This window comes from Sphaeramia orbicularis, chromosome 5 (genome assembly GCF_902148855.1).
Source record: "Sphaeramia orbicularis chromosome 5, fSphaOr1.1, whole genome shotgun sequence".
Taxonomy (NCBI): Eukaryota; Metazoa; Chordata; class Actinopteri; order Kurtiformes; family Apogonidae; genus Sphaeramia; species Sphaeramia orbicularis.
In genome coordinates this window covers 32788756-32800595 of record NC_043961.1, presented here as the reverse complement: position 1 = coordinate 32800595, position 11840 = coordinate 32788756, and positions in this window count along the sequence as shown.

Genomic DNA, 11840 nt, shown 5'->3' with positions numbered 1-11840 from the left:
GCCGATTGACCCCCTCTACACTTCGGGAATGTCGCTATCTGGAAGCCCGGTACAGGCACGGTGGAGTCCCGCAGATTTTCAACTGTTTGTGCACGGTCGTGGTAACGTGCGTAACGTTTTATTCCTCGAAGCAAAAAGCAGCCTGAGCTCGGACTGGAGGCGAATAAATGAGTCTTTCTAAAAAAAAAAAAGCCCAGTGACTCGCAGCCTGCCCGCTAACCGTACTTTGATGCTCTGCCTTCGTGGCTGCTGTGTCAACTTCCATTTCAGCTTCGGTGGTGTGTATGTGATTTTTTATACACAAGAAGAAAGACTTAAAAAACTTTGTCACCCGCTGCCTTCTTGTTGCTCTCGATGAGTAGTCTAACATGCGGAGGATACGGGACCAGACTTGTTGGTGGATTTTATCCTTACTGTTTTTAACCTTGCCCAAACACAAAGACTGTCATCCTGGTAAGTACTAAGTGCAAAACACGGGTTAGCTTCAGTTGGTTTAGCCGAACTCTAAGTAACACTGTCCCCTCCTTTGGTTCGGCTTTGGGTCTTAAAAAACCAAGGACAAAGACCAGTTTAACGGTCGACTGAGACGTTTTCACAGACAGTTCGTTGACGTTTCCTGTCGCCGTTAACGGTTCGTGGGCCGTACTTTACCGTCTTCGTTTAGCCTCCGTGATTTGTGCGCGTGTTATTGATTAGTCAGTTGGCGCAAAGGGCCCCGTTTTAACGTCGGTGTCGGTTCTGGTCCCTTCACTGGTTTTATTCACACGGACCCACAGATTCGTCAGTCTGTGGAAATTCCTGCGAGCACTTAAGAAATACAAAAAAAAAAAAATCAGCTACTCAGTGGAGGTTATTAGTATGCGCTTTTTTTAAATGCAGGCTCCGCGGAGGATTCACGGTCATTTGCGCCGGTGTTTAATGTGTAGTTGTGGATGTTTACGAGGTGGCTCAAGTTTTATTCGGGGTTACTGTAGTTGTTGTGGACTTGGGTTCATTCGGATGTTGTATTCTGTGTCTATCATGTGCGTAGGTCGAGGCGAGGATGAAGGCAGAGTTAGAGCTGCATGTATGAGGGTCAGTTAATGCCACTGGCACACACACACACACACACACACACACACACACACACACACACACACACACCTCACATATACACGCACACGCACATACACACACACATCACACACATCCATCCGACCACGTTGCACCAAATCTGTATTTATCTCGAATCTGCTACCCACAGATTAAGCCCTTAAAAAGTTGATAGGTCATAAATAATGACAGTCTAGTGATAAGTACTGCAGTTACCCCAGCTTATGTGTGAAATCAACTAAATAACGTCAAATTTTTGCAGTTTTAAACCAGAGGTGTCAAACTCATTTTAGTTCAGTTCACATACAGCCCAGTATGATTTCAAATGTGCCAGACCAGTGAAATAATAACAGTGGAAAAATTACAATTCTGAAAATGTTTACATCTACAAGGTATCCTTTAAATATGTGAATAACGTGAACACTAAGAAACATAACTGCAATTTTAACAGTATTATTCCTCATCTTATAATGTACACATGTGGATTACAACTTACATTCAGTACTGGATCTACAAAATGCATAAAATATTTAGTAACAAGCAAAATATTGTTGAAATTGCATTCACGTCTCTTAATATACAGTTTGTCCCATAAGTCTCCATACATAGGAGACATAATACATATGGTTCTAACATGTATTTCTTTATATTTCTTCTTTATAGTTCTTCAGCAGTGGAGGACACGCATTGAAATGTGTTCCCGACAAAATGGCAGTCATATAGAGCATATTATATAAATAAAAATGGTTTATGTCAAGAAATGTTTATTTTTCCTATGTATGGAGACTTATGGGACACCCTGTAGATTCAAGATTCACTTTATTATCGTTCAAACACAATACCAATGCGAATACAGTGCAGAACGAAATTACGTTTCATCAACTTTTGTCATAGACATAAGAAATATAAAAACACCTTAGCAGCCAAAATCATGTCGCAAGAGCTTACAGAAACAATAAATAAGACAATAAAGCATAATATTGTTGAAATTGCATTCATGTCTCTTAATATATTTCATGTTGTTCATATTTGTTTAGGTTATTTGCATTTTTTACGAAAGGGTAGGTTGTTAATGTAAACATTTTCATATGATTGTACTTTTTTTACACCAAGAAAGAGAAAAAACTTGGAGTTGTCGTTGGTTATTACGATAGTATTTTCCTGGTATGACCCACTTACAATCAAATTGAGCTGCATGTGGCCCCTGAACTAAAATGATTTTGACACCTTTGATTGTTAGTATCTTAAGTGTTATTTGTGCATTTCACAAATTCATCCCACAGGCCAGATTGGACCCTTTGGCAGGCTGGTTTTGGCCCACAGGCCATATGTTTGACACCCCTGCTTTCAACAGTGCAACCACACATTTTAGCAATGTGATCACCCCAAATAATATGAGGGATTGTTAAACACTAAGCAATGTCACTGAAAAGGTCATATTTTTCCATATGGCTACCAGGGCATTTACTCTACTGTTGCTTGTAGCATTTCACTTACACAAGTTTATGATTTAATTGTATCAAAAATCCTACTGTGCCCATTGGTGGTGCAATAATAGCTTCAAAGATGCCCATTTTTTAGTTGTGGTTCATAGTCATAATTTTGTGGTGCATCTGATTGTAAATTATTGGGGGGAAAATGTCTTTTGCATCACTCAAATCACAGTGCAGTAATACATCGCAGTAACAGGGTGTTAACAGACCCTTAAAAAGTCTTAAATTTGTCCTTAATTAAAGTCTTAATTTAAGTTTTAAGTAATTGATAATTAATCCTTCAATCTGGCATACAACGGTCCTAAAAATTCCACAGACACAATAATTGATTATATGTTTGCCTTGGGAATCTTTGTAAAGAACTTATCAAATTTGTGATTAGTATTTAGCATTTCAGCATAATAGAGATAGAAATGAATGGAGCCACCGACGTGGGTGGAGGGGTTAGGGTACAAGTTTTAGCAGCTTGAATGTCAGTAACAGAAACGTTAGTCAAGGAGAAATATAAATGTAACATTAGCAGGACTGCAACATAGTTAAGTCTGGTTCAAAGCAATAGCCATGAAGCCCGTTGTATTGTTACTTTTGTGAACGTAAACTTAAAAATTTGGTCAAAGACACCTTCAGTTGTCTTAAAATGTCCTAAATCTGGCTTCTTCTAACCTGCAGATACCCTCAGTAATGTTAATTGTCTACAACGCAAACATAAAAATACGACTTGGATAAAAAAGTCAGACTCATACTGAAATGTGCTGCTTCTAGGTCCTTGGAGAATATCTCCTCCTGTTGGCCTCTCAGAATTGATGCATTCCATTTTTTTATCGTATCTTAGCCATAGAAAATCATTCTTTGCAAAGGGCAAATATTTTGGTCTTTTTGCACATGGCAGAATCTGGTTTTAGAGTGAAATCATCTCTGGTGATTATGTTGGGTCAGGATTAAGGTGTCTTAAGAGCCTTATTTGTTTTTTCTCCTGCACATTTCCAGAGAAGATGCATATCGGAGTCGTAGTTGCTCAGAGGCAGAGTAGCACAAAAAGTACTGCACATGGAGATAGACTTGTTAATATGCAAGATGCAGTTGGTATTTGTACATTCGTGCCATAGCTATTCTCCATAATTTGCCAGTGTGGCTTGATTTTTAGGGCTGTGTCTGCTGAGTTTGGCTGTAAGTAAGATAAAATTACTAAACATTAATTAACTATTTGTGTCAATCATTTATCATCAATTTACATTAAACTCAATTATTTTGACATTATGGTAACTGGTGTGCCCAAAATGTAGTCAGTGTTGCTGCTAGAAATGAACTGATCAGTTGATTTGGCCAATTAAATGGAGCACATAGATATTTCATAAGCTCTGCATTGGTTGGCTTTGGCTCTGATAGAGGCTGAAGGATAATATTAGGCTTCTCAACATGAATTACTGACATTTAGCAGAAAATCATGCCTACACCAAGAATCGCCTCAGATTTTTCGATGGTTAGTTTGATATTCGGTTGCAGATTTTTATGAATTTATTTTAGGATTTTTATTTATTTTTGATACATGAATACTTGCTGTTCAGTGATCCAATCAGTGATGTTTGTTTGTGGTGTTCATTAGTTTGGTTTTGTGTTCTTTTCAGCCTGTCTGCTTTCTAGTAAAGTCAAAGACCGTTCATTTCCGACTGAGCTGATTTTTTTCTTAGGGGCTGCTATCGCCTGATGAATCCAATCTGCTTTTTCCTGCTCAAAACTATTTTTATGATATGCGCATTTAAAAATCCACTGTGGATCGACATCTAGTTTCTCTTCCTCTTGTGGCAGTAATCATCCTCCATAGAGAGGCAGCAGTGATGTAACACATGAGAACAGTTCCTCTCTGAGTCAACCCCCTCTGCCCCAAAATCCCCCAGTTCCAGGCTTCCACGTCCTCAGTTTGTAGCTTTATTGACTGGTAGCCCCACAAGCCCCACACACAGCTGAGTGTTTTTTATAAGGCATGTCTCACCAGACCTCTGACATATAGCAGAAAGGCAATAGCTTGACTGGCAGACCGGCCAGTAGGTGGTGGAGGATAAAATCAGTTTAACTACTTGTACCCTGTTGTTCATGTTATGGTGTTTTCTGCTGTTTTAGGCTGCATGCCCTAAATCTTAGTTTGCAGGATACATAGTATTACTAAATCTGTGTGTTTAAGTTAACATGAAAATAAGAGATTCAACCACTGACATGGTGACTATTTTAATTTCTTAAACCACTGCATACAGGATTTAAAGCTGATACGATTGGCCTAATTTTCTTGATCTCTAAAAATTGTTTTTTCATGTTAGAGATGATAATCTACTCTATGTTTTATGTCACTAATCACAAGTAGAGTGGGGTCCTCTCTCCCCAAATACCCCCCTCCCACACACACACACACACACACACACACACACACACATCACTGTGCTGATGCATCCTGCAGGAGGAACACCAGGAGTTAGGGGGTGTTACTTTGAAATTGTGCTCCAGAGAAACCACTGTTTTAGAGCTGAGTAGTTGGAAGTGAAATCCTGGCGTGTGAAGGCATACCTTGTCAATAATTTTTTTACATTTCCTTGATAGCATCACTAAGTAGTGAGAAAATAATTGTGAGTTTAGGTTAAAAAGACCAAAAAAAAGAAATGCAGCTTCAGGCCACATGCAGATTAATTATTATTATTATTATTATTATTATTATTATTATTCATCTTCCGCCACATTTTCGCCGGCTAACTAGTCCTAGGGCTTTGTTGGTAATATACTGTTGATGGTAAGAGCTGGCCTATATAAACTGGATTTCAGAAATGCAAATAAAAATAATTGCTCATTATTAGAATGTATGTATTGGCCATTTTCTCTTTTAAATGAAAGTCCTTTATAAAAGACACAGTCAGTGCCAGCTCCAAATAGAATGTTGATGTGCACACTTGTTATTAAAGTTGTAATTGAGGTCCTGATGTACTGCTGTGCTAACACAACACCAGCTGTCTGGACATCACCGTTACTGGCAGCAGCATCATTATCATCAAGGGCCTTCTCTGCCTGCAATGTAACTGGTTCAGTATGTACAGAAGAACTTACACAAGATGTGAAAAGTATCTCTCCTGCTTCAGAATAGCATCACCAACATATGTTCAGTCTCGATCATAGACGGCCTCGGTGCGTTGTTATCTGTTGTCTTTCCACCAGCTGCCTCTTCCACCCACTAAATGGTCCAATGGGGAAACATCGCAACTAATCACTTTCACTCATAATTTGCTGTTTATCCTTTTGCAAGCGGTTTTTCCGTCCTTTTTATCTATAGTTCTCAAATTAAATGACAATCTGATGGTGTGTTTATGGACGGGGAAATCTTCCAACAATGAGGCATTGTCATTGGTTATGTACGATGGTGCCATCTTCATCGGAGAATGTTTACTGCAAACTAATGAAATGTTTAAAAAAGTGTTTCATTAGCACTCGAAAATCTCTGCCTTTCTTTTTTTTTCACAAGTTTGAGTGGTGAAAACAAAGTTTGTTCTGTGCAACAACACTTTTTTTTTTTTTTAATCTGATAATTATGACTAGCATTTAAATACTGTAAAATGCAAATGTACACGTCGAGTGCTTTAGGAGTCAGATGTTGACAATTACTTGTGTTTTTATTGCATGGTGTGAATTTCTTTTACCACTTTACTGTGAAGTTGCTGAGTGACCTTACTAATGGAAGATACAGTTTGTAAATGTTCTCTTGGTAATTTCTCAAGGGTTGGTAGATTTCTGCAGCCTCATGTTTACTTTCAGAAGTAATCATTATTTTTTTCATCATGTATCTAATTTAATGTTTATGACCACTCGTTTAAAAATTATGGGCATTGTCAGAAAAGCCTGTTCTGGAGGACTGAAATTTGTGCCTTTTGACATCAGAGTCATGGCAATTAAAACAGATGCAATGACCTGTTTCAATACTCAGTACTAGTTCTCGCAAAACAAGTGAGATGTTAGCTTGATTTTTGGCCTGAGAGGGAATAAGGACATATCAGAGGATCAAAATAAAATAGGAATCATAACTTCCAAATTATTATATTCATTTTCCTCCAACTCCAACCTTAACTGTTCTCATCAGGGACTCGATAATTGAGTTTTTGCTTTCTGAAAGCAGTGAAAATGACTAAATGGCTAAATTGTGATAAGTGCTTTTCAACTTTTCTTGTTGAAGAAATACAATTCAATAAACAACCTGTTTGTTTGGTGCAATCACAATTATTCATATTTTTTTAAACAAATAATGGACTTTGACACCCTTGTAAATGCTGCTTTTTATTCCTGTTTGGCTTCTCTTTGATTTTAACAAAGACAAGTGTTTTTGACTGATGTTTTATCTTAGCTTGAATGGATGGATTGAAAATGTGAATTGCCTCTAATACTGAAAAAAAAAAAAAAAAAAAAGGCAATGCTCTGACCATATCGCCCAGCTCTGCTGCTCTCTACATAAACACAATCAGAAGCTAATCAGTTGCTGTATACGTTTTTAATATAATTTATACTTAATAAAGAAGTCTCTTATATGTGTTTACATGTGATATTATGGAAAGATATTTTCAGGGTCATACATATATACACTCGCTGGCTCCAGAGATGAAGTATAAGCACTTAGAGGTTTATAGTAAGTGTGTCAGGCAGCACATTGTCAAGAGCAGCCCAGCAGACATTAGATGTGGGGCTGTCCTATGTGGAACTGCAAGCGTGAATATTGGTAGAATATTCCATTTGAATTGAGCTCAGCGTTATGAGAACAATAGCATATTATTTATGATAATTACAGTAATCTGACATTAATTGTGATTAAACTGTTTATTTGTTTAACTTATGTTAATCAAGGCAATCAGTCATCACTTCATTACTTGGTGTGTATGGTTGAGTTCACTCAGCCTTTCAGCCAAGATACTCCAAGCTGGTCACTGTAGCATTTTAATCATTCAGAATGACTCACAGCCACTTCACTCCAAATCATTTCATCTGTCCCTGCTGCATCCAACACACACACACACACACACACACACACACACACACACACACACACACACACACACACACACACACACACACAGGATACGAATAGGCCGGTCTGAAACAAGGGAGGAAAATTGCTGTTGGGGAAACTACTGCACTTATTTCCTGAGCTTCATGACAATGGTGATTAATGTTGAGGCAATAAGGCACTGTCACTAAAGGACATATACTCCTGCACTCAAGGACTTGGCCATATCAATAAATGTCCTGTGTCCTTCATTCGCCACATCCTCTTACCCCTTAAACAATCTTACTGCGATGTGATACTGTGTCAGCTTTACTTACAGCTGAACTGTCAGTCACTGCTGCCCTATGGAGAGTGGAGACAGTGGACCCTTCAGGCTGCCTTTTCCTGCATTGTGCTATTGTGGGTCAACAGAGCATGTGTTTGCTTTGTGCTCTTTGCTTTTTTTTTTTTTTTTTCTTCCTTTGTCGGTGCGATTGTCTTTCCTTTTTTTTTTTTTTGTCAGTGGTAAGGAAAAACAAAATCAAAACTAGGCTATCCTTTCCATGAGGCTCATTTACCCTGTCGTGAATTATGAAGATATAGGATTAGGCTGTGCTTGTTTTATCAAACTCAACATGCGCCACAGAATGCAAAATAAGCAGCTTCAATAATAGTCAAGTTGCATTTGATGAATTACATTTTAACCTCGGCATAAATTATTTCCTTGTTATCTTGAGCAGCCGTAGAAGTAGGTGTGCTACATGATGTGGAAGTCATACTGTTGTTGCAGTGCGTTAAGGTTACCTTAAAATTGAGTCACCAGTTTTGTTTAAATTGAGAGGAAATGCGAGGAAACTTGACAATATGCCATGTAAATCTGACAATCTTAGATCTTTGACATTAGCTGTTGTTCAGCACAGATATTTTTATGCAGACATTGTCAGTGTGCTACTTTTAAGCAGTCTCATTATTTAAATTTATGTAAAAGCTATATTTTGACATCATTCATTATGGATTTCAATGTCTCTTTTGCTCTACTGACGTGTTGTAGTCTTTAGTAAAGCCTCAAAGACACTGCCTTTTGAGGCCCATACTGAAAGTTATTTAAAAATTCTCAGAATGATAGATGTGCTAATGTTATTTAAAAAAAAAAAAAAAAATTTGCGCCACAAACTATTTAGGTCACCTTATATGTGGCTCCTGAAATATTACATTGTGTAGTGAAAAGTCAGTTTTTGTTGGTGCTGTTATGGATTTTGGCTCTGTATTGTCTAGTTTGGCAGTGACTTTTTAGGCTACTTGTCAGGTTTGACTGAGGCAGCAGAGAAAACACTGTTCTGTAATGGCGTTACACTCACTTTGCATTCAGGAAGACCGTAGCCTTCCCTTGTTTAAGTGGAAAACCAGCTGTCACTAATGCAGCACAGAGGACATAGTGGATCATTCAGTACCAACTCGCCCAGTGGTTTTGGCCACTATTACAAGATCAAATAGTGCTTTTTTTCCCACAAAAAAGATGAAAGAGTAATATTGTTACTACTTATAGTATTATGACTGTCAGATTATCCAAAGTGGATTTTTAGCTGAGGCTGAAATTAGCATGATTTAGGGCTGGGAAACATTGAATTAGTCAGATAAAGGTTTTGCTTTCTGAAAATGATCTAAAAAAAAAAAAAATTCCTCTTGAGATCTTTGCTGATCAACAAAAAATCAAAATGCAACCTGTTTGCTTTATGTAATATACTAACTGTGAATGTGTCTCTCCAGTCAGGAATGGAATACAGTTTTAGTAAGGACAATGTATTTTTTGAATTTTACTTTCATGTGTTTTACCTTCATAAATATGTTGGAGAGACAGGAAATGAGGGGGAAGAGAAAATGGTGGAATCAGTTTCAACAATGGCCATGGCGCGCTGCGATAAGGCCTTGGGTTATATGTAGTCTGTCATACCAGGTGAGCCACTGAGGAGTATTATTGAATCAAGCTCCATCTTCAGTTTATTTAACCAGAAAATAATCGATTAAATCACATATTGTCCATATCATACAAAAAAACCCCGAGAATTTATTTTTTGCCCATTTTACCTTGTTCTAGCAAGATCTGCATCACAGAGCTTTTAATCCAACCTAAAGCAAACACCTGTGTGCAAACAACTACAGTCATAAATGACAGTTGACTGATATTTTGGTTACACGAAAACAAAACTAGTGAGACTTTCATTTTTTGTGTACATTTTAGTATAATTAATTTGATAACTAAAATTCAACAACTTTTTACAGAACTACATTACATGCTTATTATCCTTAGGGTGTCTTGGATGTTCAATACAAGTTTTAAAATTATGGCAAAATAAAGAATTTGTGAGGCATATATAATATTGCAAAAATAATGAAAAGGACCAAACTGTAGTAAGTACTCTGAGTAGAGCCTTAGGGTTTTGCAAGGCCACATCAATTCACTTAAGTTTAGTCTAAGAAATCCATGACATAACCTAGGATGGTCTTGGTGAGTTGATATGGAAAAACACACTTATTATTTTAAGCACAAAAAGATGCTGTAAAGAATAAACTAGTGAATTAAGGATTTACAGTATGAGAGGAAGATTGTACTACACATAACATCATAGGGTGTTAAAATGCTTTGGAAAAGTGCATATTACCAACAGGAATAGGACCATTATAATAAGGGTCAGTCATTAGCATTCTAACCTAAATGATCAAAGCTTGTTTGTTATCAGGTAAACCTGTTAGCCTGCCAATTGCAAATTGAGTTGATATCCACTTTTCCACTCCAGTGCTAAAACCATTTCATTAATTTCATGTCATTTGTTTTTCCTCCCCAAGTTAACATCCTGTGACATCAGTCCCCAAGCTTTTTCCTTTGGGCTTAGGGAGAGATTGATGTTGTGTTTGTTTTCTCACACACTTAGACTGTCTCTCTGGGATCTTTGTCTATTTCTAGAAAAGGCCCCTAAACAACAGTGAAAGGGGGTCATCTGTATTTTATTGCATTATGAAAGACAGGAAAGCATTTAGTAGGCCCTTTCCAGGTGCTTGTATCTTAAAGCTTACTTTCTGATGTCTTACCGTTGGCCAAAATCGATTGTTAAAAGAATCTGTGGATTTTATAGAACAAATGGTGGCCGCTGTAAAAATTTGGCGTTGGCTAATTTCAGAGAATTCCAAGGGGGAAGATGTGCTGAGTTGGGTAGTTTTAGGAGCCAGAATGGGAGTTTGGAGACTACGCTATCGATCCTGTTGACATGCTCCCCTTTGGGGAATGCAAATGCTTCTGTTCTTCAACACAAACATCCAAACCCTCCTGGTAGTAGAACCCTAATTAACTAGGGATTTGAATACCATGGCCTTTTCCTTTGACATTTTCATATTTCAGAAAGACAGTGTTTTACGCTTCCTCAACAAAGACAACTTTCATATTTATTAGACAGTAATAGCAAAAATGCTTGACAAAGCAGTCAACAGTTGCATTAGTTGACTCTTTAAGAATATCACAAACAGAAAATGCAGCAGGTATTCTCCGACTGTTGATTCCTGGGTAATTTTAGCTGCAATGTCTTACAAATTCCTGCGTGTGTGCTTATCTGCCTAACACTGGTGTCAGCTGAAGGTGTGACAGCTGCTGTATGTTATTGTCGCAACTAATCTAAACCTCACAACACTAGTGTTTACCACAGCACTGGAGACCTATCCCCAGGTAACGGCTAATCACTCAGGGATTCCAGAGATCATCTGTCCCCCCACTTAACAGTCAGCGTGAGGCAGGTGAAAACTAGCAACTGCTCTTTCTGCCTCACGGTTCTCAAAAACAATCATCCGTGCTGCTGTAAGGTGTGTTCAGTTAAATGTTTTGTAAGCTTTGTGACACTGGTGACATAACAATAATATGGGAAAGTGAGTATTTGCATGGTTATTGCTCTCCTTTATACATATAAAAAATATCCTGCCAACAGCGAGATTAAAAGTTGTTTTTTTTATTTGTCAGTAAGAGGATTCAGAGGGCAGCACGGAGGACATTCAGCTTAGCAAAGGCAGGACTCGCCATTCTGCTCTGACTCATTGTTACCCTTTTATAAAGATAACAATTACTGATTTATAAATGTATATACTCAGCAAAGTACCAAGAATCCTAAAGGGATCTGTCAAAGCCTGGATTTTAATATTAGTTTGTGTGTATTGTGAGTGGTTGCTTCCAATTGTGCACTAAAAGCAAATCAGCTGGCTGGAGCAAG